A 22,463-nucleotide genomic window follows, 5' to 3' on the forward strand; every position below is an offset into this window, starting at 1 on the left:
TGTCTGAAATGGCAGGTGCAGGCAAACTGTTGAGGTACCGCCGCTGGATGACGTATGTCTTCTCAATCAAAGCTTCAGCTCTCCCTGCCCCGCCCATCCCTTCCTCTGAGTAGATGTTGTGCAGCTGCCTTTTCATTTCATCTAAGGTTGCCTCGGTCTCACCAGCAGGAAGTTCTGCAGGACACCACCTCACACATCCGTACCGATCCACAGGGCCTCTTGCCATCACTCCGGTTTCCTCAGCCACCCTAGTGGTGGGCCTTTTCTTTCTGCGTCGCTGTGCAAGAGTATTGTTTCTATTTTTATATTCCACTCTCGTTTTAATCTGCTGAAGAAGAGAGTGACAGCCATCTCCAAGAATGTCTCCGTTTCTACCAACATCAGCAAAACTTTTGGGATAATCCCTTACAATGCCCCGGACAATGCTGTGACATGTTGCTCTGGTTGGGTTCTGATCATGCTGAAGCATCTGGTCCACCACTGCCTTCACCATAGCTTGTCTGTCCCCTGGTGATGGTCTTGTTTGATTGTCCACTGCTGTTCGGATTGCTGCTGGCATCTGGTCCCACTTGACATGGAAGTCTGTGTACCATGACCTGCCAGGTAGTTTGGGTGAAGATAAAGCGTTCAGAGAGCTTTGGGAACCCAATGACGCCTGACATGGACTACTTGGGCAGGGTGGAGAGGCTACTGAAACACATTCTATTTCAAGCACCGGAAGTCCTACAAGTCAGAGGACAAGAAATTGTGAATAGATAAGAGGTAGATAAAGTATACTGAAACAAACAAACTTCACAGGTTGCAGAGAAAAATTATTAAAAATGGTACGACTTGTACCATTCTGCTCTTATAGACCAACTGTCCATTAGCATCTCTAATGTTTAGGTGAAGATAAGAATTCTAAAAATACTTAATATTTAAACTTAGTGTTTTGGGTTTGTTCAATCTATGGCATAAAAATATGGATTTACCTTCATTCATAAAAACACTTAGCAATTTTCGACACTGGATTGGTCTGAGGTATTTCTCCAGATCCTTCTCTTTTACCAAAACAAGGTCTGCCCTGCTTTCCACACCAAGCTCTTCAAACCCATCCAGCAAGGAATTCAGGGTTTCAACAGGGAGGCCCGGTAAAACTGATGAGACCGCTTCTTTTATGGCTTGGCGATCCATTACCTACAAGACCATAGAATGACAAACATACAGTTAGTAACAAAATTATTCATACTCCTGGCAAATATTGATTTTAATGTTGATTTTCTCTTGAACGGTCTGAATTCTATCTGAATTTCATTCATGACTACAAAATAAGTGAATTTGACCAGAGTAGAGACACCATTGTTTTTGCATCACGTATAATAAAGGGGCGGAGCCCCAAGAAGAATCAACAGGGTCTTATCAATTACCATTTGTTTGCATTTGGCTGGATAGTGAAGCAAATCTACTTGCATAGTAATTGTTTATTAAAAGTTTGGTCTGGTGGTCAGCAGAAATGACAGCACCTATGAACTTCACACAGCCGAACAAAGCTTACAACAATTATAGAACAGCAGAGACAGAATAGACATGCATATTGCATGATGGGACTGAAAATTAAATAAACAAATTAGAACTAGGCTATAATGTTGTTTGAATGTATATGTGTTCAGTTGGTTTGAACAAACAGCAGCAAGAAATACAGTCTTTTACTGCTATGTGGCAACAGGCTATCAATTTCCTTTGAATAAGTAAAGTTTGACCAATATGCCGCCACAGCCTATGCTACTCATAACCAAGTCCAGTAGGTTAAGTTTTAAAACAGGCTATTCTTAGAAAAATGTATTCAAAAACACTCAGTACAGGCACGGAGATGGTAGAGAAGAGGTAACGCTGATTTTGATCAATTCATGCTGTCATGGTGTATTGAAGTTTTTATTATGCAACATTAGTTTCAAATGTTTAGTAACTTAGATTTCTGAGTAACCTAGACACACAGCAACACAGGTTTAGATAAATTATAGAATTAGGCTAAAACAGAATAGAATGCAGCATTGTTGCTCCTTGGGGTATCAAGGCAGTGGCAAACTTTCACACGTAGTTTGCCAAATTGATGATATATTACGTGGTTTCAAAAACACCACCAATCGCCTCGCCAAATTATTTTCACCTAAAAGCTTCCTTACCTTCCACCTTCACTAGTCACAACCGTCCGGTCTGCTCTTGTCACCTGCCTGTTTAAAGTGCCTCTGGAAAAGAATGGTGGAGAGCAATTAGTAACAGGTCAAATACTTTGTAAGCTGGAAGAGGATAGTACAGTGGTTCCCAACCTGGGGTCCGGGCACCCCCAGGGGGGGCGGCAAAGATCACAGGGGGGGCGCGAGTCTTTATCTGGTTTGAGGTTGAGGTAAAAAAAAATGTTTTGCACATGTTAAACAAATTATAATACACTAGAATATATAATGTATACAAAAGTCTGTATGAAAACTATATATTTTGTTGTATCCTCAATTTTCCTGCCCCACGGCATCACTATTTTATGAATGAAACATGCCGGAGAAACAGTGCTGATAACTCCTCTGTATCAAAAAAGAAAGAGAGGCTCTATCTCGAGAGTTACCTCAACTTCGGTTTTGGGTGGGGGGGGGCTCAGCTTTTCTTAGACATGAGTAGGGGGGGCGCCAAGGAAAAAAGGTTGGGAACCACTGGGATAGTAGTCAAGCAAATCCTCATGCTTGATGCAAACATAATCCTCTTTGGCTACTCCTAGTTCACAGTAGATGCCCACGTGTCTCAACTTAACAAAAGTATGTTTCTTTGTCACAAAATAAACAGAGTCATGGTGAACAATGACCAAGTTAATTTTTCCAAAGTAAAGTTCTTCATCACTGTTCCCAAGTAAAACGAACATGCCTTTTCTGTACACAGTGCCTTTCACTGTGACACTGTTACAAGCCACTGATGACTCTGACTCAAAGTTAAAACTGGCTACAGATGCCCTGATCATGTCATTGTAATCGTTTACATAAAACTCTGTACACCTTTCTACTTTTATAGCTGGAGGGAACAGGTTTCCTGAACTCAAGTAGGCTTGCAGAAGTTGATGTCTCTCTGCCAGCGTTCTGCAAAGATTTTTGAAGTTGTGTAATTTTCTGGCACACTGCTTGAAATATGTGTGTTTGCTCTCAAACCTTAGAGTCCACAGGCGGATAAGTGGGCCAAAGTGTATGATAAGCTCTGGATAATGGCACAAATAATGGTGTTTGGGCTTCAGGGAATGATCAGGGAATAACCTTTTTCTGAAGTAGATGTACTGTTCGATGATGACTTTTAGATATCCTACTTGGCCAGCTGTAATGGTTGGTGCACAGACAAGTTCCACTATCTCTCTCAGTTGCAATATGAGCTGCCATACCTCATTGTCACAAGCATCTTTAATCCTGTCACCCACCAAGATAGGTAGCAATCTAAGAAAGCTCCAGTTTTGAACTGCATGCCCACTTAATCTCTCACTGCCAGGAGAGAGGTCTGCCGGTTTGTCTCTGCCATCATTTCCTTGATATTTGAACTGATTCTTACACCGATTTAACTGCAAGTAAGTGAAATGCTTCTCCTTAACTAAATGACCAATGAACAAAGCAAGGTCATATGACACAACACCCTCAAACAAGTCATGATCTAGGCATGGTGGGAGGCCAGGATGGCAGACATGAAAATGAGCAAGCTGGTTAAAAGGTGAGTCAGACTTGATACCACATACAGAGTCTGTACCAGTAGTCTTTAAATCTTGTATATGACTTTGGTAGGACTGTACTGTTCTTGTGGTACCACACAACTGTGGTTCATTCATAAATGTAAATCTGTCTATGTCACAGTAGCGACAGAAATGCTTAGCCCTACTGAAATTTTCCACAAAGCCCCCAACAGAATGTGATCCTAAATTGTCTCCTGCCAACGCAACCAAAGAGCCTCTGACAACGCTGCCATCACCGATCACAATACCACTCTCTTCCAGGACTTTGAGGTCCTTCAACAATGACTCAAAAACTTTGTTCATCCCAAAGTATTTAAAGTCCTGCTCCCTACATAGTAGGACAAGTTGCGTTTGATCAATAGTGGATCTATTGTGCGGCAAAATGTCAGTCAGGGTTGAGTAAACAGCTAACACTTTGTGTTTCTTTTTCCCTGAACCAAGAGGGTTCACAACCTCAAATGCATCTTGGTATAGTATTAAACCAACCGATGAAGGCTCAGCTGTCAACAATCGATTACTCTGAATTCCTTCTCCATCCCTAACATCCTGATAGACATTATCAGCACTGGGTTGCAAACGTGTCAAAGCGTACTGCTCTTGAAAAGACTCACTTTTGAAAAGTGCAGCCAATGTTTCCCTTATAGGTACATACTGGGCAAAGCACTCTTTGTCGTTTTCATCATTTCCCAAAAATAAAGGCACAGGATCAACGTAGTTGAAACCCGTTTTAAAAGCCTCCTTCCTCTTTACATCTGTGCTCAGAGCACCCCTGTTATAAAGCCTGAGTAGATCCCCTTTGTTTAGTTCTTCAATTATGTTGCTTATTGTGGCCTCAGGAATTCCATGTACCTTTAATGTTTTACTCAGAATGTTAAGTGAATGTAAGAGACCAATTTCATGGGCATTTTGGAAGTCGTCAATTATTGTTTGAATGGTACTCGCTGGTAACAATAGCTTAGCTTGTAATTTCAAGTAAAGAAGTGTAAGGTTGTGTAAAAAGAGGGCATCATCCACAGCAAATGGCACTTCTAGCTCATGTTGTTCCTCTGAAATGTCTGAACATGACTGACCAGGCTCAGGCTGACCCAAAGGCTCTGTGGGAACAGACTTTTCTAGTACCGAATCATCTAGATCCTCTACACCTCCACTTGTATGCTTCCTGGAAACATGTGAGGCAAAACTGGAAGCAATTGTAAAGCTGCAGTTGCAGCCTCTAAATGGGCATTTGATTTCCAACCCTTCTTGTAAATGTGCCTTCAAATGCTTTACAAGGGAAGTTATAGTGCCACACTTGAATGCACAGGGCTGAGACACACACTTTAAGAGTGTGCCAGTTGGCTTGAAATGCCACTGGGAAGATCCTGAAGCTTTGTGGTCTCTATACATATGAGTTTTTAAAACAATCACTTTGCTGTACATACAAGTACAGTCAGGAACACCACACTGATACTGATAATTGGGAGTGTTACTGTGCAGCTTTGTGTGGTGAATAAACTGACTAACAGTCTCAGACACATGCTCACACAAACTAAATTTACAGTGAAACATTGTTCACAAAATGGCGGGGGACAGGATTTAAATGAACTGGCTAGCAGGAGTATGAAACATGCTGAGCGAAAAAAAAAAAAAAAAAAAAAAAAAAAAAAAAAATAACTGCAGAAAAAAACGGAGGGAAAAGCGAGGATTTTGGTAGATAAGTAGATAATGTCTGATAAAACGAGAAAAAGGGACTGGTATCCGAAGTAAAATTATATTTAACGTTACAAGTACACTGAACGGACAAGGGGCAACCTGCTATTTCACCACAATGAGAGAGTCTGAGAACGGTGGAGGTCTGCTAGCTAGCTAACGTTATAGCTAGCTAGCTAGCTAGTAAGCTAGCTATATATATAGCCCTCCGTTGCTCAAGTCCAGGGGGACTGTCAGTATGTCGTCCTGGATAAAAGTGTCAGCTTAATAAATAAATATATGACTGAGCCTGAAAATGTGGTGACAGAGTCTGATAGCTAGCTAGCTAACCAGCATGAAAGTCAATCCACTAACGTTAAAAGTTAAACCAAAAAGCAAAGAATTCTTCAGAATACCTATTAAAAGCACCGTGAATTACAATCTACCATATAACTCTATTGCCTTCTTTTACTTCTTGACTTTTTGCCTTCAACTTGACGTACCTCGTATCTGGTCGTGTATCTCTCCTGATCGTCTGTGACGTCTGTGACAAAATCCAGAATCCAGTGAGTTTGGCTTCTGACGAAATCGCCCCACAATGCAGTGAGTTTCAAGTGCAATTCAAATTTCACAATAAGATGCTGTACTGTGATAGAGAACATACAGTCTTACATTTATTTCACAGTAAAAGTCTGAATACAATATTTTATTGTGAAATAATACTGTTAAATATTGTGAAATCACTGTAATAATTAACAGTGTAACTGTAAACAAACCAGGAACTATATTCTCAGGCGGAAGAATATAGTACTTGGGCGGAGTGATATGCTCGCAGCAAGCCTGTCTGAGAATATAGTTCCCGGTTTGTTTACTGTTAGAAGATGGCTGTGTCTCATGTTACGTTGTTTTTTGTACATGCTGTGACTCTATAAATCACAACATGTAAATAGGAACATGTTGGTGTTATTTTGTCACTTTTGTCACAATTTGGAGCAGTAGGCTAGTTGGAACCAGTTACCTGCAGGATCTGTGCTAGGCTAAGCTAATGCTGGAACCGTCAGACAGCGTTACAGCACACACGGAGATGAGAAGGGTATGTATGGACTTGTCTTACTCTGGGGGTTACGGTGAATAAGCTAAATTCCCAATAAGTCGGCGTGTTCCTTTTAATGGCCTAACTGATTGGGATGTTGGATGTTGTTTATGTAGGCCTAATGCAGTCCTGGATTGGTTTCAAAGCTGAATTTACGGTGTCCATGAAGTGCAAATCACAACAGCAAATAGGAAAACGTTTCAACAAATCATAAAACACAACGGCAAATAGGAAAACACGACAGCAAATATGAAAACACTTCAACAAAGCATAAAGCACAACGGCAAATAGGAAAACAAAACGGCAAATCATAAAACAAAACAGCAAATAAACATGACAGCAAATATGAAAACACTTCAACAAATCCTAAAACACAACGGAATTAAAGGAACACGCCGTTTATTGGGAATTTAGCTTATTCACCGTAACCCCCAGAGTAAGACAAGTCGATACATACCCTTCTCATCTCCGTGCGTGCTGTAACGCTGTCTGACGGTTCCAGCATTAGCTTAGCCCAGCACAGATCCTGCAGGTAACCTGTTCCAACTAGCCTACTGCTCCAAATTGTGACAAAAGTGACAAAATAACGCCAACATGTTCCTATTTACATGTTGTGATTTGTATAGTCACAGAGTGTACAAAAAACAACGTAACATGAGACACAGCCATCTTCTAACCGTAAATAAACAGGGAACTATATTCTCAGACAGGCTTGCTGCGAGCATATCACTCCGCCCAGGTACTATATTCTTCCGCCTGAGAATATAGTTCCCTGTTTGTTTACAGTTAGAAGACGGCTGTGTCTCATGTTACGTTGTTTTTTTGTACACGCTGTGACTCTATAAATCACAACATGTAAATAGGAACATGTTGGTGTTATTTTGTCACTTATTCGGAGCAGTAGGATTGCTGGAACCATTCACCTGCAGGTTCTGTGCTGGCCTGATGCCTCTGGAGCCATCAGACAGCATTACAGCACGCACAGAGATGAGAAGGGTATGTATCGACTTGTCTAACTCTGGGGGTTACGGTGAATAAGCTAAATTCCCAATAAGTCGGCGTGTTCCTTTAACTTCTACCGGAAAAGGTAGGGCCTGTCTAGCAGAGGACGGACCCTCCTGATTGAACAGACTGTCTGTTAAAAGTAGGTGCATTTCCGTGTTTTTCACCTCTCCTTCCTGTTAAAAGACAGACAGTCCGTCTTTCCAATCAGGAGGATCTGTCCTCTGCTAGATAGGCCCTACCTTTTCCGATGGAAGTTAATGCCATTGTATTTTATGATTTGTTGAAGTGTTTTCCTATTTGCTGTCGTCGTGTTTTCCTATTTGCTGTCGTCGTGTTTTCCTATTTGCTGTCATTGTGTTTTCCTATTTGCCGTTGTGTTTTCCTATTTGCCGTTGCGTTTTTCTATTTGCTGTTGTGATTTGCACTTTAGGGCCACCGTATGAACTCCTTTCATCTGATAAAACATTGGAATGTTGCTCAGCGTTGTCTATTTGTATTGCTTTAGTAATAACCTCACAAACCTGACGCTATCATACTACGCCATCAGGTGCTCTGTAATTTTTCCTGGGGTTTGAGCATGTAGAATCTTCCTGTTAGAATAATTACATTATCAAAGGATAGACAGAACCACTGAAGTTATATCAAAGTTAATTTTTACTTGTGAACATCAGGAGCAAGTTACAGTACTCGCAGCATAAGAACATAAGTGACTAATGTAAGCCTCAAACAGTAGCTTATTTATGTGTGAAATACAATCATAATATAGAGTTGATGGTCGTCAGTTGTTATCTGGTCAGAGTCGATGACGTCACAATTATCTGATCAGGGAGTGCATGTTCTTTCCTCAGCATCACAACGTGCTCAGACAAGGACACGCAATGGCTCCATGTTATCTTGTTTAGAGTAATCAGTATAAGGGTCAATGACGTGACGCACATTTTTTTTGTGTCTATAAGGTTAAATTAAATTTAAATACATTTAATTTAAAAAAAAGACAAAAAAATTACATTAATACCTACTTTTTTAGAGGCCATATTTTAAAGAGTTTGGTTTTAATTAATTTTAAGAGAATAATTGGCGATTAATGGCAAAAATGTCTAAGTGGTGTAACCGTCAAGACTTTGTACCAAAATTTTTATCTTGCTTAAAAAGGTCAAATTTCTTAATCAAAGATCCCATTAACTACTTGGGCATTAACGTAAATTAAAGGTTATTATACATATTTACAATATATTTTAAAATTATGCTGATATTTATTTTAATAATTTAGGGAATCCTGTCAGTCATGCTAGCTTCCTGAAATGTCAAGTGGTGTAACCACCATTTAAGGTGCCATTTTGTTAAAATCAGCAAGAAGACCACATGACAGGAAGTTACATCAGAGAAAAGGACCCCTGATCAGCATAACTGCTGCATCACAAGGTTAATAACTCTCTGATAAATATAAGTTAATAAGACATTTTTAGGTTAAGTTCAGTTCTTTGGTTCACATGTCAAATGGTATGACCCAAGTAAAACATAGAAAAAAAATATTTTGAATAAATATTTGTATTTAGTGTAAAAACAGTGTTTTGATTATTTACACCAAGGCCATATGCTGATATATGTGTCCATTATAATGCCTGACTAATTTGATTTTACATTGAAATGTCAAATGGTGTAACCGGTTACACCATTTGACTCCTATTACAAGCCTCTCAATTTTTGGCCAATCTTTTCAAAATTTAACTAGTTCAGTTACTGGTCCAAGAGGTTATCTGAACTTAATTACTATTTAGAACTATTAGTATGTGTTCTTTGTTTGAATTTTTTAAAAGTGGTGGTAATTTATCCAACACTTAATTAACATAACTTATTTAGCTTGGCTACGCTAAATCATTATAGTGCAAGGCCTTAGTGTTTAAAAAAAGTTTTACCCTTAAATTAAAATTTCCATATCATTCCATTGCAATGTTACAATAATTTCTTAACAATTTAATAACACAGAATGAGGCAGTTGAACTGTGACCTCTAATGTGTTACAAGAACAGCAGCTTTAAAATACCTAAAAAATTCAAGGATTATTTAAGTATAAAATGTTACTTAAATATTAAAAATGCCATTGAAAAAATGCAGTTTATCAAATTGAATTCCGATAAATGCACCAGAATAAGTTAAAGAGGTCATATTATGCTCATTTTCAGGTTAATAATTGCATTTAGAGGTTGTACCAGAATAGTTTAACATGGTTTAATTTTCAAAAAATACCATATTTTTGTTGTACTGCACATTGCTGCAGCTCCTATTTTCACCCTGTGTGTTTAGCTCTCTGTTTTAGCTACAGAATAAGATCTCACTTCTATTCCATCTTTGTTGGGAGTCGCACATGCGCAGTAGCTAGGTAAGGACTACTAGCCAGTCAGAAGCAGAGTATGAGGGCGTGCCACGCTAGCAGCTAGACAAGCATTATAACGTGTGTTACAAAGTGACCACGTTTGTCTCTGAAGTAAAGGCTGGACTAAAATAGAGCTGTTTGGAGCAGTTTGTGAACAGTGTTTTCTGTTGGAGATGGTAAGTCCCTTTGGGGAGGACTTTGGGCTTTTTCACTTTGTACACCTATGACATCCCAAAAAGCATAATATGAGCTCTTTACCTGTAAACATGTTAAAGGGCATGCACAACCCTAAACAGACTTGCTTCTCCCTCTCTCTTTCATCTATCTACCTCTTTCTCACACACAAATACTGTTCACACACAATTTGTTAAGATGTTAGTTGTTTAATTTAATCTAATGAGTTATAATATATTTAAATATTTGTCATTGAAATGAAATTAAACGCCAAGTTCAGTAGTTTAGTGTCACTTACAAGCATCACGTCAGGTGGTGTAACTGGTTTGTGTCAAATGGGGTAACCAGTATTTTTCTTGAAAAAATGATAATGTGCACGTAAATTTATGTTTGATAAAATGTAATAATCTACTCCACTGTAGAAACACAATTTTAAGACTTTTTACACAATTTGTCCAAGATTATTTAGAAAACAAATGTTTCCAGCACGTCTTCCACTTGATATTGCAATAACAAATATAATTTAAATTTAGAAGTAATCCTAATCAAATCTATTTTTGGCTGAAATTTGGAAATAGGTAATAGTTTTATTTGTATGAGTGCACTCACAAACAATGTAGTGGATGAAATATTAAATATTAATCATTCCTTTGTGGTTACACCACTTGACATTTTAGGTCCATTTGGTCCTACCTTTGTTAAAAAAAATGGTGAAAATCCTATTTCAAATGAAATAAAATGTACAATAACACAAAATATACATTTTAACGAAACTCAAGGATGCCTTCAAAAAAGTTTTTTCATTTTTTCATCTGCCCAACCCTTATTTGTCACTGACCTACTATTTTATGCAGACAGTTTAATAAAAACAAGAGGAAAAGTATATCATAATTTTCCTAAGACATACAAATTGCAGCATTGACTGGGAAATGTTTTTTTTTTTTTGTTTCAGTTCAACTTGTCATCACACTTTTTAAAATATTTTTTTCTTATGGAATTTGATAGAACATTAGTTTAACCCTGGAATTCATCTTTAAAATGATAAATGAACATGTTTTAACTAACAAAATATGCTGGTTGTAAATAGTCCACAGTATGGCGTGTTTGGTTAATCAAATCGGGATAAGTTTGCCTCAGGAGTTGAACTGTTTAAACTAAGGCAGACTAGTTACTAGTTAAAGTTTGAGATTAATGTGTGTATGTTGTTGGGCTGCACAATATAAGGAAAATATCTAATTGCGATTATTTTTACTGATATTGCGATTGCAATGTGATTCACGATATTGAAGGGAATGATCATGTTTGTATCCTTACTCTCATTTCATTTGACTAATATTAAATCTTAAAAAATTAAAATGATTTATAGTGTGATTTTTGCGAGTGTCTGTACCAAACAAAGATGTTTTCTGTAGTCTAGGATAAGATATGTAGGCCGGGACGTCTCTGCAGCACCAAAATACTTCATTCAGAATGGTTTGACACATATTTTGCCTTTAACAAATATTGCGCCCCTCTGCGATTTGGACGCACTAGTCGATATTGCGATTTTGATAAAATTGCAATTAATTGTGCAGCCCTAGTATGTTGTTAGGAAGTTTTTTTTCAGATAGGTGTGTGTGCCCAGTTCATGAAGTGAGAAGAGCAATTTCTTACACAGGAGGTACATCTCAGTCCTCTTAAATTACATGCCCGGCTCCTTCACTTGCCTCCCTTCCTTGTTTCTTAGTCCATCCCACCGAGAAAGCACAAGAGAGATGAAAGGAAATTATGGGACGAGAGAGGTAATGAGGAAATGTGTTCTAGAGGGATAAAACGTCCTTTCCTCTGAGGCGTCACATCAGAGACGGTATAGAGGAGCTTTGGTCACATGAATTCATCAGCTGTATGGGCAAAGTTAGCAACCCTTTCTGCTGCACAGCTTCTGGGAAGGCTGCTCTCGTGTATCCTCGCCTATAGCTCCTCGGTGATCCCTCCTCCATGCTCGCTTATCGGTGCAGAAATAAAGGCTTTGAGTTGGCCTTCACGAAGGAGGGACGGATCAACTTTCGGTTCAGCCAAGGTGGGAGGAGCTATCACATAATGAGATGCACCTGGTTTAAAGATCCCTTCTGACAAACAGTATTTCAGTGCTAGCATTCACGCAGAAACCCCACTTCAGGTGTTTGGTGCAACTTCACCTGTAGTTATGCTGCAACAAGCTTAAAATTTCACATTTTGAATCAATAATTTGTAAAAAATAAAAATAGCCAAAATAATAGGATAAAAGGGCAGCTTTTATACATAGAAGTTTAATAAGCAAGTATAGACTAATAGGACTAACAGTAAAACTGTCAAAAAAAAGTGACAAACTATTTCTAACAATTCCATGCAGCTTTGTTCCCTAGTTGCCATTATCATCTTTGCCTGCTTATGTTAGTCTAATATAACCCTGCTGCAAACTCTCGGCATCCACTGCACCTTAGACCACAACGGTGAAGGTGGCTGTTGTGTTGTGATCACTGTCCTATGGGATTATCAGATGTTTTCTTAAATATGCCATTTTCTAATCTGTGTCATCCAATAGTTGCCCACAAATATGCCTGCACAAAATGCGTTGTGTATCTTTTCTCACACTGTGGTCAAACCAGTTTAATTATCTGTTTCTATGTCAGCTGACAAATTGATTTCCTACTGGTTGCTAAATGTGTTGCAGTCTACCTCTATACTCCCTTCTAGCAGGGTCTTTTCCTTTATTTCATATATATATATATATATATATATATATATATATATATATATATATATATATATATATATATATATATATATATATATATATAGTTTACTATTTCATTAAATGGCCCCTTGTTTGAAAGAGCCATCTGGATTGTCTCCTCTGTTTAGTCATATTGTGTCCATATAGGATGTCCACATTGTAGGATTTTCTGGAGGTATCACCAGTGACCTGCAGAGGTGTTCAGTTGGGAATTAAAGTTGATTGACTTCATCAATATTAGTTAGCCCTATTTGTGTTACAGCTTGAAGCGGTTTTTTTTTTTTTTTTAACTTATTTTATACTGTGTCAACCCTCATCTCAGTAAGGGTCCCAGCAGAGTAAACAATAAACACAGATAATAATTAGCTTTTAGCTTTATCTAGCTGTAAGACAATCTGATTAGCACTTCCAATTAATGAAAATATGATTGTGACAAAAGCTTTATCTTAATGTTTTTTGCTTACAAATCATGTTGTTGCGTATTGAGCAACAAGGAAAGTCTATTGTATTATTTTTTATTTACTAAACTACTATATTTACAAATAAATCCACACTTTATGTGCATTCATATCATCATCCCGTTTACTTGAAGGAAGCATGTCAGCTGAAACTGCTTTTTTAAAATGAAATGTAACATAAAGCGTACTTTCATTGCTTAATGTATCTGTTGATACAATAGTCAAAATATTCCATCTGTTCCCCGGTCTGTCTCTCACATATTCAATAGGTGAGAGAAGGGTGTGTAGCCTAGCCTCTCTGGTTTAAGTCTGAGGGTAGGATTACAGCATTACTCTATCCTGCAGGGACAAAGATCAGATTGCTCTTTCATGAATGTGTGTTTGTACAGCATGTGCTCCCTAAGGAGATGAGGCAACAAGTCTTGTCCTGAATGCCTTTACATGCTGGGAATTTGAAGGAATTGTGAATTGGATGCACTCCTTGTGCTAAAATAGTATAGATTAGGCTATTTATTTTGCAAACGTTGACCTATATTTGAGGCCAACTGCAAGATGAAGTGCACCTGTAAAGGGAATTCAGACTTAATGCTTATCGGTGGTTGTGTGTTTAATCATTTTGTCGCCTTGCTGTTTTAAGCCACAGCATCTTGGAGAAAGATTTCAAGCTGTCATGCTGGTTGTTTAATCTCTGTGTGTATTTGCTTTGGTCGATGTGAGATAAGCGGACGCAAGCACATGCCACTGTAATTCTGCTCAGGCTGATGTTTGCACTGTTATTTGACAGGCCTCCAACAAGGTGGCCTGTAATAACTTTATTGCCCTCCCTCCCTTCTATGGCACCTACCATACTGTGTGTCTCTGATACGTTCAAATGATCAGCACATCCTCTCTCTTTTCCATCTTTATTTCCAGTTATTTCCATATCCAATGTATTTGCAGTGTCAGTGTAGGAAAGTAAAGAGAAGCACAACTTAGTATCCGTTATTATTGCTCAGATATAACTATTGATCTGCATATTGTTATTTCTGTGTCCTTTTGTTCCTGTAAAGAGCCAGCAGGACATGAATAGAAAGATTTCCATATTTCCTGTACTACCTTTGTATATCAAATAGCTGATGGCCCTTTAAATGGAGAATGGGGTGGGGACATAAACCATGTGCTCTATGAACACACCCCTTCCAGAGTGTGTGTGTGTGTGTGTGTGTGTGTGTGTGTGTGTGTGTGTGTGTGTGTGTGTGTGTGTGTGTGTGTGTGTGTGTGTGTGTGTGTGTGTGTGTGTGTGTGTGTGTGTGTGTGTGTGTGTGTGTGTGTGTGTGTGTGTGTGTGTGTGTGTGTGTGTGTGTGTGTGTGTGTGTGTATTAATGTGTTCTTGTCCTCTGCTCTCTTGCTTCCGCTCTGCAACTGCATTATTGGTCCATGTGCTGCTGTTGTCAGGGAAACTCTTTACCGGTATCGGCTCACCTTCCACTGCTGGATATGCACTGAATATTTTAACAGCCATGTTGCCTTCTGTTACCCGTGTATCTGTGGGCCAAAGTGTGTGTGTGTGTCTGCTGTACAGCCAGTGTGATGTGATTCTTCTGACAAGTTTGCATTTACAGAATAGGCCCAGCAAGAGAGAGGAGAGGAGGGAAAAGGGGGGGGTGCAGTAACAGTAGTGGCAGCAGCATCTCTTGAGGAGTGAGGGAGTCAAGAGAAGTGCAATCTTTTCATCTTTCGACTGAGCCAGTCTTGTGGATTAATTCTTCTTTTCTAAGCCAAAATACAAGAGCTCATCCTTGGACTCTGTCGCACTCTCCGTCTCTTTCACTCTGTCTCTCTGCCTGCCTGGTACTGCCATCGTAGGCAGTATTTACTGTACATGGCACAGTGGGCAACTCTGTTTGCCTCTCTTTCACGCTTTCCCTCATCTCTCTGAACTTTATTCTTTAACCTTCTTTAACCGTATCATTTTACTCTCACCTATCACGTTTCATAATTTCATTTCTTCCATCTCTCATGCTCTTCCTGTTGTGTCCTCCTTCTCTCTTCCTCTCTTCTTTCTGCTGTCTCCGACAAAAGCACCAATGTGCAGCCAGAGGAATTAGCTGTTAGCCTTAGCTTTTAGCTATCTACGTCTTCACTGAGAATAAGGCTTTTAGGGGTGACCCCTTCCACCACCATCCTCCTGGGTCCACTACTGACCCCCCCGCCACTGCAGGGTGGGATGGGCAGGTTCTGGGGGAGTTAGCCAGGGGCTCAAGGGTTAGCAACAGGGCAGGCGATGCCAGATAGTAAAGTACAAGGAGGAGGTGGGGGTGGGTGCTCGCGGGGCAAGTGGAAGCTGAGGAAAGGAGGCAGCCGTTCAGCCATCCCAGCACTCTTCACCATCACTGAGGAAGAGGAAGAACGCAGAGATGCTCGCAGGAGGAAGAAAAGAGGTATGAAGGGAAACTGACAGGGGTGTTAACTGGAGAGCACAATGAATTGTGATTGGTACTTTGTGCTGTTTGAGTTTCCTTTAAACTAGGTGTGTGTGTGTGTGTGTGTGTGTGTGTGTGTGTGTGTGTGTGTGTGTGTGTGTGTGTGTGTGTGTGTGTGATGTTAATTATGAATATATGTGCTAAGAGCTTGGATAGTGTGTTGGCGTATGTGTGTATTTGGTCTTGCAGAGAAACGTCCTCTTAACCCATCAAGCTCAGCCATCTGGAGACAGGTGGCTGACAGGTCTGATGAGAAAGCACAGAGTGTGAGTGTGTGGAAACCAGCTGACAAGGCAAGATTGGGTCAACACAAGGGCAACAGTTGAGAGTGAAGGTGCAGTCCACTTCACACGTGTATGTGGTTATAAAGCATCAGTAAGCAGAGCGTTCAGTCAACAGGATGTGTCTGCAGTCACAGCACGTATAAATGTGCACTCTTAAGTAATCTTGTCTTGCTTATTGTTTATTTACAAATTAATTTCTTTATTCATTCATTTTATTCTTTTTCATTCATTGTTGAGCTGCGTCGTATTTCCGGGGACAGTTGGTTTCAGTAACTCGTTTGTTTGATTTAGGAATATGGTCTGACAAATTAGTAGTGAACTAGAGTGGAAAAGCAATGGCCAATGTTTTATGGTTATTGCAATATTACAGACTGATTCTGCAAATGTGGGTCAACAAACAAGAGTAGACAGTAAATTGAGCTTCTCAGCTTCTGAATCTGCAGCATGCTGCTGTCCCTAAAACAGGGAACGTAATATAAGTATTAATCTTAAGTCAGCAGTGCTGGGAGAGGTTTGCAGTGAAACTGTTGTGACGCATTGGAGAAACTGTTTAGTTTAGCACCATTGTTTATGTATTTTATGTCCATTCATCAATTACACCTTTATTTTTGAAAAGGTAAACTTGTATAACTGATTGATTGAGGAAGGATTTGTTCTTTGACCCAGGGAGACAGGAGGGTAATCAAATATTAATGTGACATAAAGATGACGTTTTTATGATTTTAACCTTATTCACTAAGCTTCAGTCTTACAGTCTTACCCAGCTCTAAGCTAACCTGACACTCCATTTAACTAAAGTAGTTGTGTATGCAACAGCTGTATGGTATAAAAAGACACAAAGTTGGTCGGATTTCTAAATAATTGAATTTCCTTTTACTGTAAGATATGATACTCATACTAAGGGTTTTGCAGTTTCCTAATGGGGCAAGCATGTACGGCTCATTTAAAAATAGAGGACAACAGACTGAGGGGGGGGGGGAGATGATTTTGAGCTCTTTCAGCGACCATGATGTCAAATTATCAGGTAATTGTTAAGTTGTTCAATACTTGTTTTTATTTTACAGTCATGTTGTGATACCATCTTTATTTCAAATGTGCCACGTGTAAGTATTATGCATGGAATAGGATAATTGGAATAGTCCATTCAACCTTAGCCAGCCTTTTAATTTTTCAGGAATTACTCCTCTACATAAAAAGAAAAATATGGACTCTTATGTGCTTTTAGAGGTGTAAAAGAAGGGTTTGGTTTTCAGTGTTTGATGAATTATCTTAATATTATTAGTTTGGATGAGCTGAGCTGGAGATGAAGTGGAATTTTGTTTGACATCGGTTAGTACTTTTTAGTGATAGTTAATCTCTGACATGGTCATATAATATCAATTTGTATTCCAACTCTAAAGTAATCCATCCAATGACCAGTTTCCAACAAACTGTAGAAGAGATGGTAAAATTTCAAAATTTGACAACAGCTGTTTCTATTATCTATGGCCCTTTTTCTCAAACGTGTTGTCAAAAGCCATAATGACTCTAGACATACCTGCTGTTATCTGAGCTGAAACCTGTACCTGCCATCTGCAACAAATGCAGTAGCACCCTCCTCTCAGGCACCTGTTATCCAGGCCTGACTGCCTGTCCTGGGGCTAGAAAAGGAGGACTCCCACCCTCTGCCCCTTTTGCCTCTCTGTCGGCTGGAGCTTAGCGTTTAGCTTAGCATTAGCAGCGGGCTAATCCTCTCAGGCTGCAGGAGAGGCAAGAGTCACACAGCATGCTCGCCTGTTACCCAATGGCCCGGACAGCACAGCATTAATCACCAACTCTGACCATTTAATCTGACTGCTATTGAATGCAGATAGATTGGGGGTGGGGAGCATCTACACACACACACACACACACACACACACACACACACACACACACACACACACACACACACACACCCTCAGCACTAGTGGAGGGAGGGGCAGATTAAACAGTCACTCTCTCCCTATGTCTCACTCTGTCTCTTTTACACACACACACATAAACACGCACACACATGGACAAAAGGATGGGGGTTGGAGAGTCGCCACAACCTGTCTCACAGTCAGTCGGCTCTCAACAACATTGACACCGACCAAAGCTGACCCCTCTTTCTTTCTTCTGTCATGCTTTCCCCTTTACTCTGAAAAAAGTTGAGTTTTGGGTGGTCCCTTTTTTCAGGTTGTTTGGAATTTCTTCTTTTTCCTTCTTCCTTCGTCGCTCTCACTGCAAATGAACTTTGGATCTGAGCTTATGCAATCTGTGTAGGATGTTTGCAGGAAGCAGAAACGTTGATTCTGGCCCTCCGATCTGACTAGTCGGAGTGGGACGCTAGCCAGGGGTTCAACAGGTCCTCTCCTGGCATTGACACCCCTGGAATCATGCACCAAACTGCAGGTAACGACTTGTGATTTGATCCCAGAACACCTGCATATTTCACTGATAAGTGGGCAGAGGTTGAACAAGGTGCAGGGCAGGGAATGAACACAGGTGCAGCGCAGTCTGTCAGTAACAGGACAGTTTTGTTTTGGCTCTGTACTCCAGCTCATTGGATTTAAAACGAAACATGACTGACGTCAGACATTTAGCTTTAAGTTATACCCCAAATGTGTTAGTGTTTTCACCAAAGGGCTATTGTTTTTTGCTTTGTTTTAAATCCAGTGTGTTGAAATAAAGCTAAAATATTTAAAACCTATAGTACTATACTGTAAAATCTGCCTATGGCTGGGGAGTTTGACTGGTTTCTTTCACTTATATAATAATTTGCAGTGCAATACTGTTTCACCTTGTGTTTTGTGAATCCTTCTCTTCCTCCTGGTTTATAAAGTATTAAGGAAGCAAAAGTTGGTCATGGTCTTTGTAGGTTAACTTGAAGCTAGCACTATGCTCCAAAGAAAAATATCTGGTTTATAAATGGTGCTAAATGGTTGTCAGGTGCAGACATGCAATTATACTTTCTGCTATTTGAGATTTGTTTGTTTAATGTCCTCAACAGCAGATGGACAAAGGCTGTGAGATGCAGCAGGAGCAAACAACTGCACCATAACTAAGTCCTCCACATTACTGTTAAAGCATTACATGTGATTGTGTATTGGGAGACAGTGAACTATTGTGTGAAAGTTTTTGATAAGTTCAGTTTGACCGCCTTTGACTGCCTTGATCTGCACACAGCCTCATCTGCAACTCCGAGCCACAGGATGTCCTTTGACATCAGCTAACCTCTTCTTATATGCAGGATGAACCCAGTTTGTGTCTTTTTATTTATTTGGTAGGCTCTGTCTGGGAAACTGGGCTATGCAAGGCCAATAGACACATCCATAGACATTTGTTTGTAAGTTCAGTCAAAGTGAGACTGCTGCTGAGTGAGACCTTGTTTTCTTCTTCTTCTTGTTTGTTGTGTCTTACGTTTATCGGTGTTTTTTTTTTTTTTTTTTAGACAGTTAAATAAATGGACCAACAGATCCCGTCGCTCTGGACGGAGACCAGTGAAGTATATTAGAAGCACTTTTCCGGTGATGGCTGAGCATTATTGCGCAGCTGCAGACTGAACTTGCCAACGTAGATGTGACGTGAGCAACCTGTCTGAAAGTTGTAAGTCTTCTGGTAGCTGTGCCAAGAGAAATCTCAATCATTCCCAGTCTTGCAGACTGAGAGCGTAGGTATATGTAAGGAGATAACATAGGCACAGGCTAATTATTGCTAACTACAATGCTAGTTAACATTAGTAATTAAACTTAAACAGCTCATGTTAAGTCAAAACTGCCTGCAAACTTCTCCTGTACTGTACGGTAATTTGTCTGCTATGCGACAGAAAGTCGCGTAGTTACAATCGTTAGCCTATTTTATAAAAACGGCTGCTACAAAGCCATAACGTGAGGTACAAGGTAATGGAGCCTTTTATACATTGTCGTGTTTCTTTAGAAATAAACAATGGACAAATAGTCTTTAAGCGCTTCAGATGTAACGTTATTCACTGTCAAAATGAATGGCAGTCAATGGAATGCTAATGGCAGGTGAGTGCTAGGTAGCATCAAAATGGCACCATAGGAGGTACGCTTTGTAGAGGCTGGCTTACCTCTTGGTTTAAAGCCCCCAATGTCTCCTTCCAGGCTGCGCTGCCTAGCCACTAGGATTAGGCTATGGTTCAGGTTAGGGTTAAGGTTAGGTTCCCCTCAAGCGCTGTCTTGAAGTCGATTAGGCAATGGTTATGGTTAGGGTTAGGTGCCTTGAAGTCAACGGTCGCAGCGCTGCCTGGAAGGAGACGTAGGGGCCTTAAAACACCATTAAGTGTGTCTTACTCAGTAAAGTATGTGTAGAGCAAAGCTGCACTGGCTGTAGGGTTATTATTAGTTAGATGTCAGATTGCAAACATTGAATATGGATGTTGACTTTTAGTTATAGGTGGACAGATGTATGCAATTGAATTTTAGGTTTACTGTACACGTGTTTTTGGGTTGTCAGAAGGTCACCTTCATCAGTCACTAGACATTACCTTCCACAAATGGAGAGAGCTCTTATTTTATACCAAAGTGTCTTTTTGATGCAAATTTATAGTCATATGAGCTCTTGGTGGAAGTACCTTATAATACCCACTTAAAATCCATTTGCAGTTTTCCAGTGTAGTATTTGGCTGCAGCACATACCCCTCTCAATGAGCTAATCTTTTGCTTAAGTAAAATAACTTTAGGGAAAGGAATACATTGACTAGACATTATTGTAACCTGGCCCAGCCTTTCCTGTCATTACAATAGCCATTATGAAACCAGTTCAAGGCAGGTGCACCAATGAAAGGGCAGACCTGTTAATTGTGTACACAACACACCTCTGTGGATGACTGTGAATTGCAATACCCTGCAGCTATGACCTCACCTCTTTGTCCAGCATGTCTTTTGTGAATTACTGCAAGAAATATCTCAATAAGTTAGGGTGGAGATGGCACTGGCAGTTTAGATTTATAACATAATCTGCAACATTCCACATCACAAGTCAAAAAGTGTAGAATTGTTATTTTTTTTCTCCTTTTTGCCATCTGCTGTTCTGTAGACCGAATGTCTAAAAAGTATTAAAAAATTATGTATCTTTCGGTGCCAAATTTTGGTTCCAAAAGCGTCTGAGTGCGTAAGCGCAAGCTTATCTGTCCTCTCTGCATATTGACACAGAGCGGAGCACACACACACACACACACACACACACACACACACACACACACACACACACACACACAAACACAAACGTAGAGGTGCGGACGGGGTAAACTGTCTGCCATTTTGTTGAAGTCACAGTGAGTCACGGCGATGCCGATAAAGTGGTTTCAAGTGTGGTTACAGTTTTTTTTTTAAAAAGACATTGTTTCTGCGATATGATATTAATGGCAATATAAAAATGGTCTCGGTGCTGTTGACGTTACACTTTCTCTTAGACAAGCAGGCACAACAGTGGTTTCTCTGCCCTGATGACTGACTGACTAATGTTACTCTGAGTGAGCAGTTTTACCAGAATTTTTTAATTTTGTTAACTGTTTTGATTCACAATTAAGGTGGAAAATAAATATAATGTGTATAATGTATTTTTGTTGATGTTGAAATGGATTTTAAAACATACAACCGGCATCGAAACTGAGGTATCGAAATTGGCACCGGATCGAAAGATTTTGAACGATACCCAGTCCTATGTAGACCATGCAAGCATTTGAAAGCCAGGAAGAAGTTAATAAATGTATCTTGAGTTAAGACTCGAGTATGTTGTTTCATCAAACATACTGTTTATTTTTTGAAAGCGGAACACAAATGTTTGGTCCATCCAAGGCCTTTATCTGTTCCTAAAATTGAATTTTTATTCATTAGCTGGTATTTAGTTTAAATATTATGTGTATGGAACCTATAGCATACAGTTGTAATAATGTATGACACATGTGACTCAGTGCAGTGGTTCTCAGTTCTTTGTCCCTTATTACACTTTAGAGCCACGGCTGCCACATTATCTTAATTGCATAAAGGCGGATGCAGTTGAAGTTTAACTTGAACAAGATAAAGTGCACTTTGCATCCAAACGTAACATCAAGGCATGCAAGTCCACTTGTACTTGCAATGGATATGAAACTTGTACTTTGCTCCTCTTCCAACAGCATCATTAATTACCACATTGAGCTATTAAGTCACCTAAGTAAAGAGATAAAGAAACCATGTGGAGAAGAGAGGGAAATGTAGGATAGATTGTTTGTTTAGCTTGTGTTATTTCAGGTAGAGTCCGTGTGTTGGAGCTTGTCAGTTTAGTCTGGGTCGGGTCGACTGATTTAATTCAGTCTCCAACTTTCTGGGACAGATTGGTTTCCGTGGAGACTTGACTCTCTCTCACTTGTCACCACACTCCAACCCAAAGGAGGTGTTGGAACAGTTATTGTGCACACCCAATGTACCTCTTCATATAGGACACACTTCTTTCA

General features: G+C 39.7%; 1 protein-coding gene and 1 pseudogene across 1 annotated transcript in view; one reads left to right on the forward strand and one right to left on the reverse strand.

Moving 5' to 3' along the window:
* LOC114572950 (uncharacterized) overlaps positions 1 to 5,962 on the reverse strand; it is a 7,674-nt pseudogene extending 1,712 nt beyond the window's left edge.
* map7b (microtubule-associated protein 7b) overlaps positions 1 to 22,463 on the forward strand; it is a 43,673-nt gene that overhangs the window by 5,409 nt on the left and 15,801 nt on the right. The gene's annotated exons all lie outside the window — the stretch shown is intronic.

This window comes from Perca flavescens, chromosome 18 (genome assembly GCF_004354835.1).
Source record: "Perca flavescens isolate YP-PL-M2 chromosome 18, PFLA_1.0, whole genome shotgun sequence".
Classification (NCBI taxonomy): Eukaryota; Metazoa; Chordata; class Actinopteri; order Perciformes; family Percidae; genus Perca; species Perca flavescens.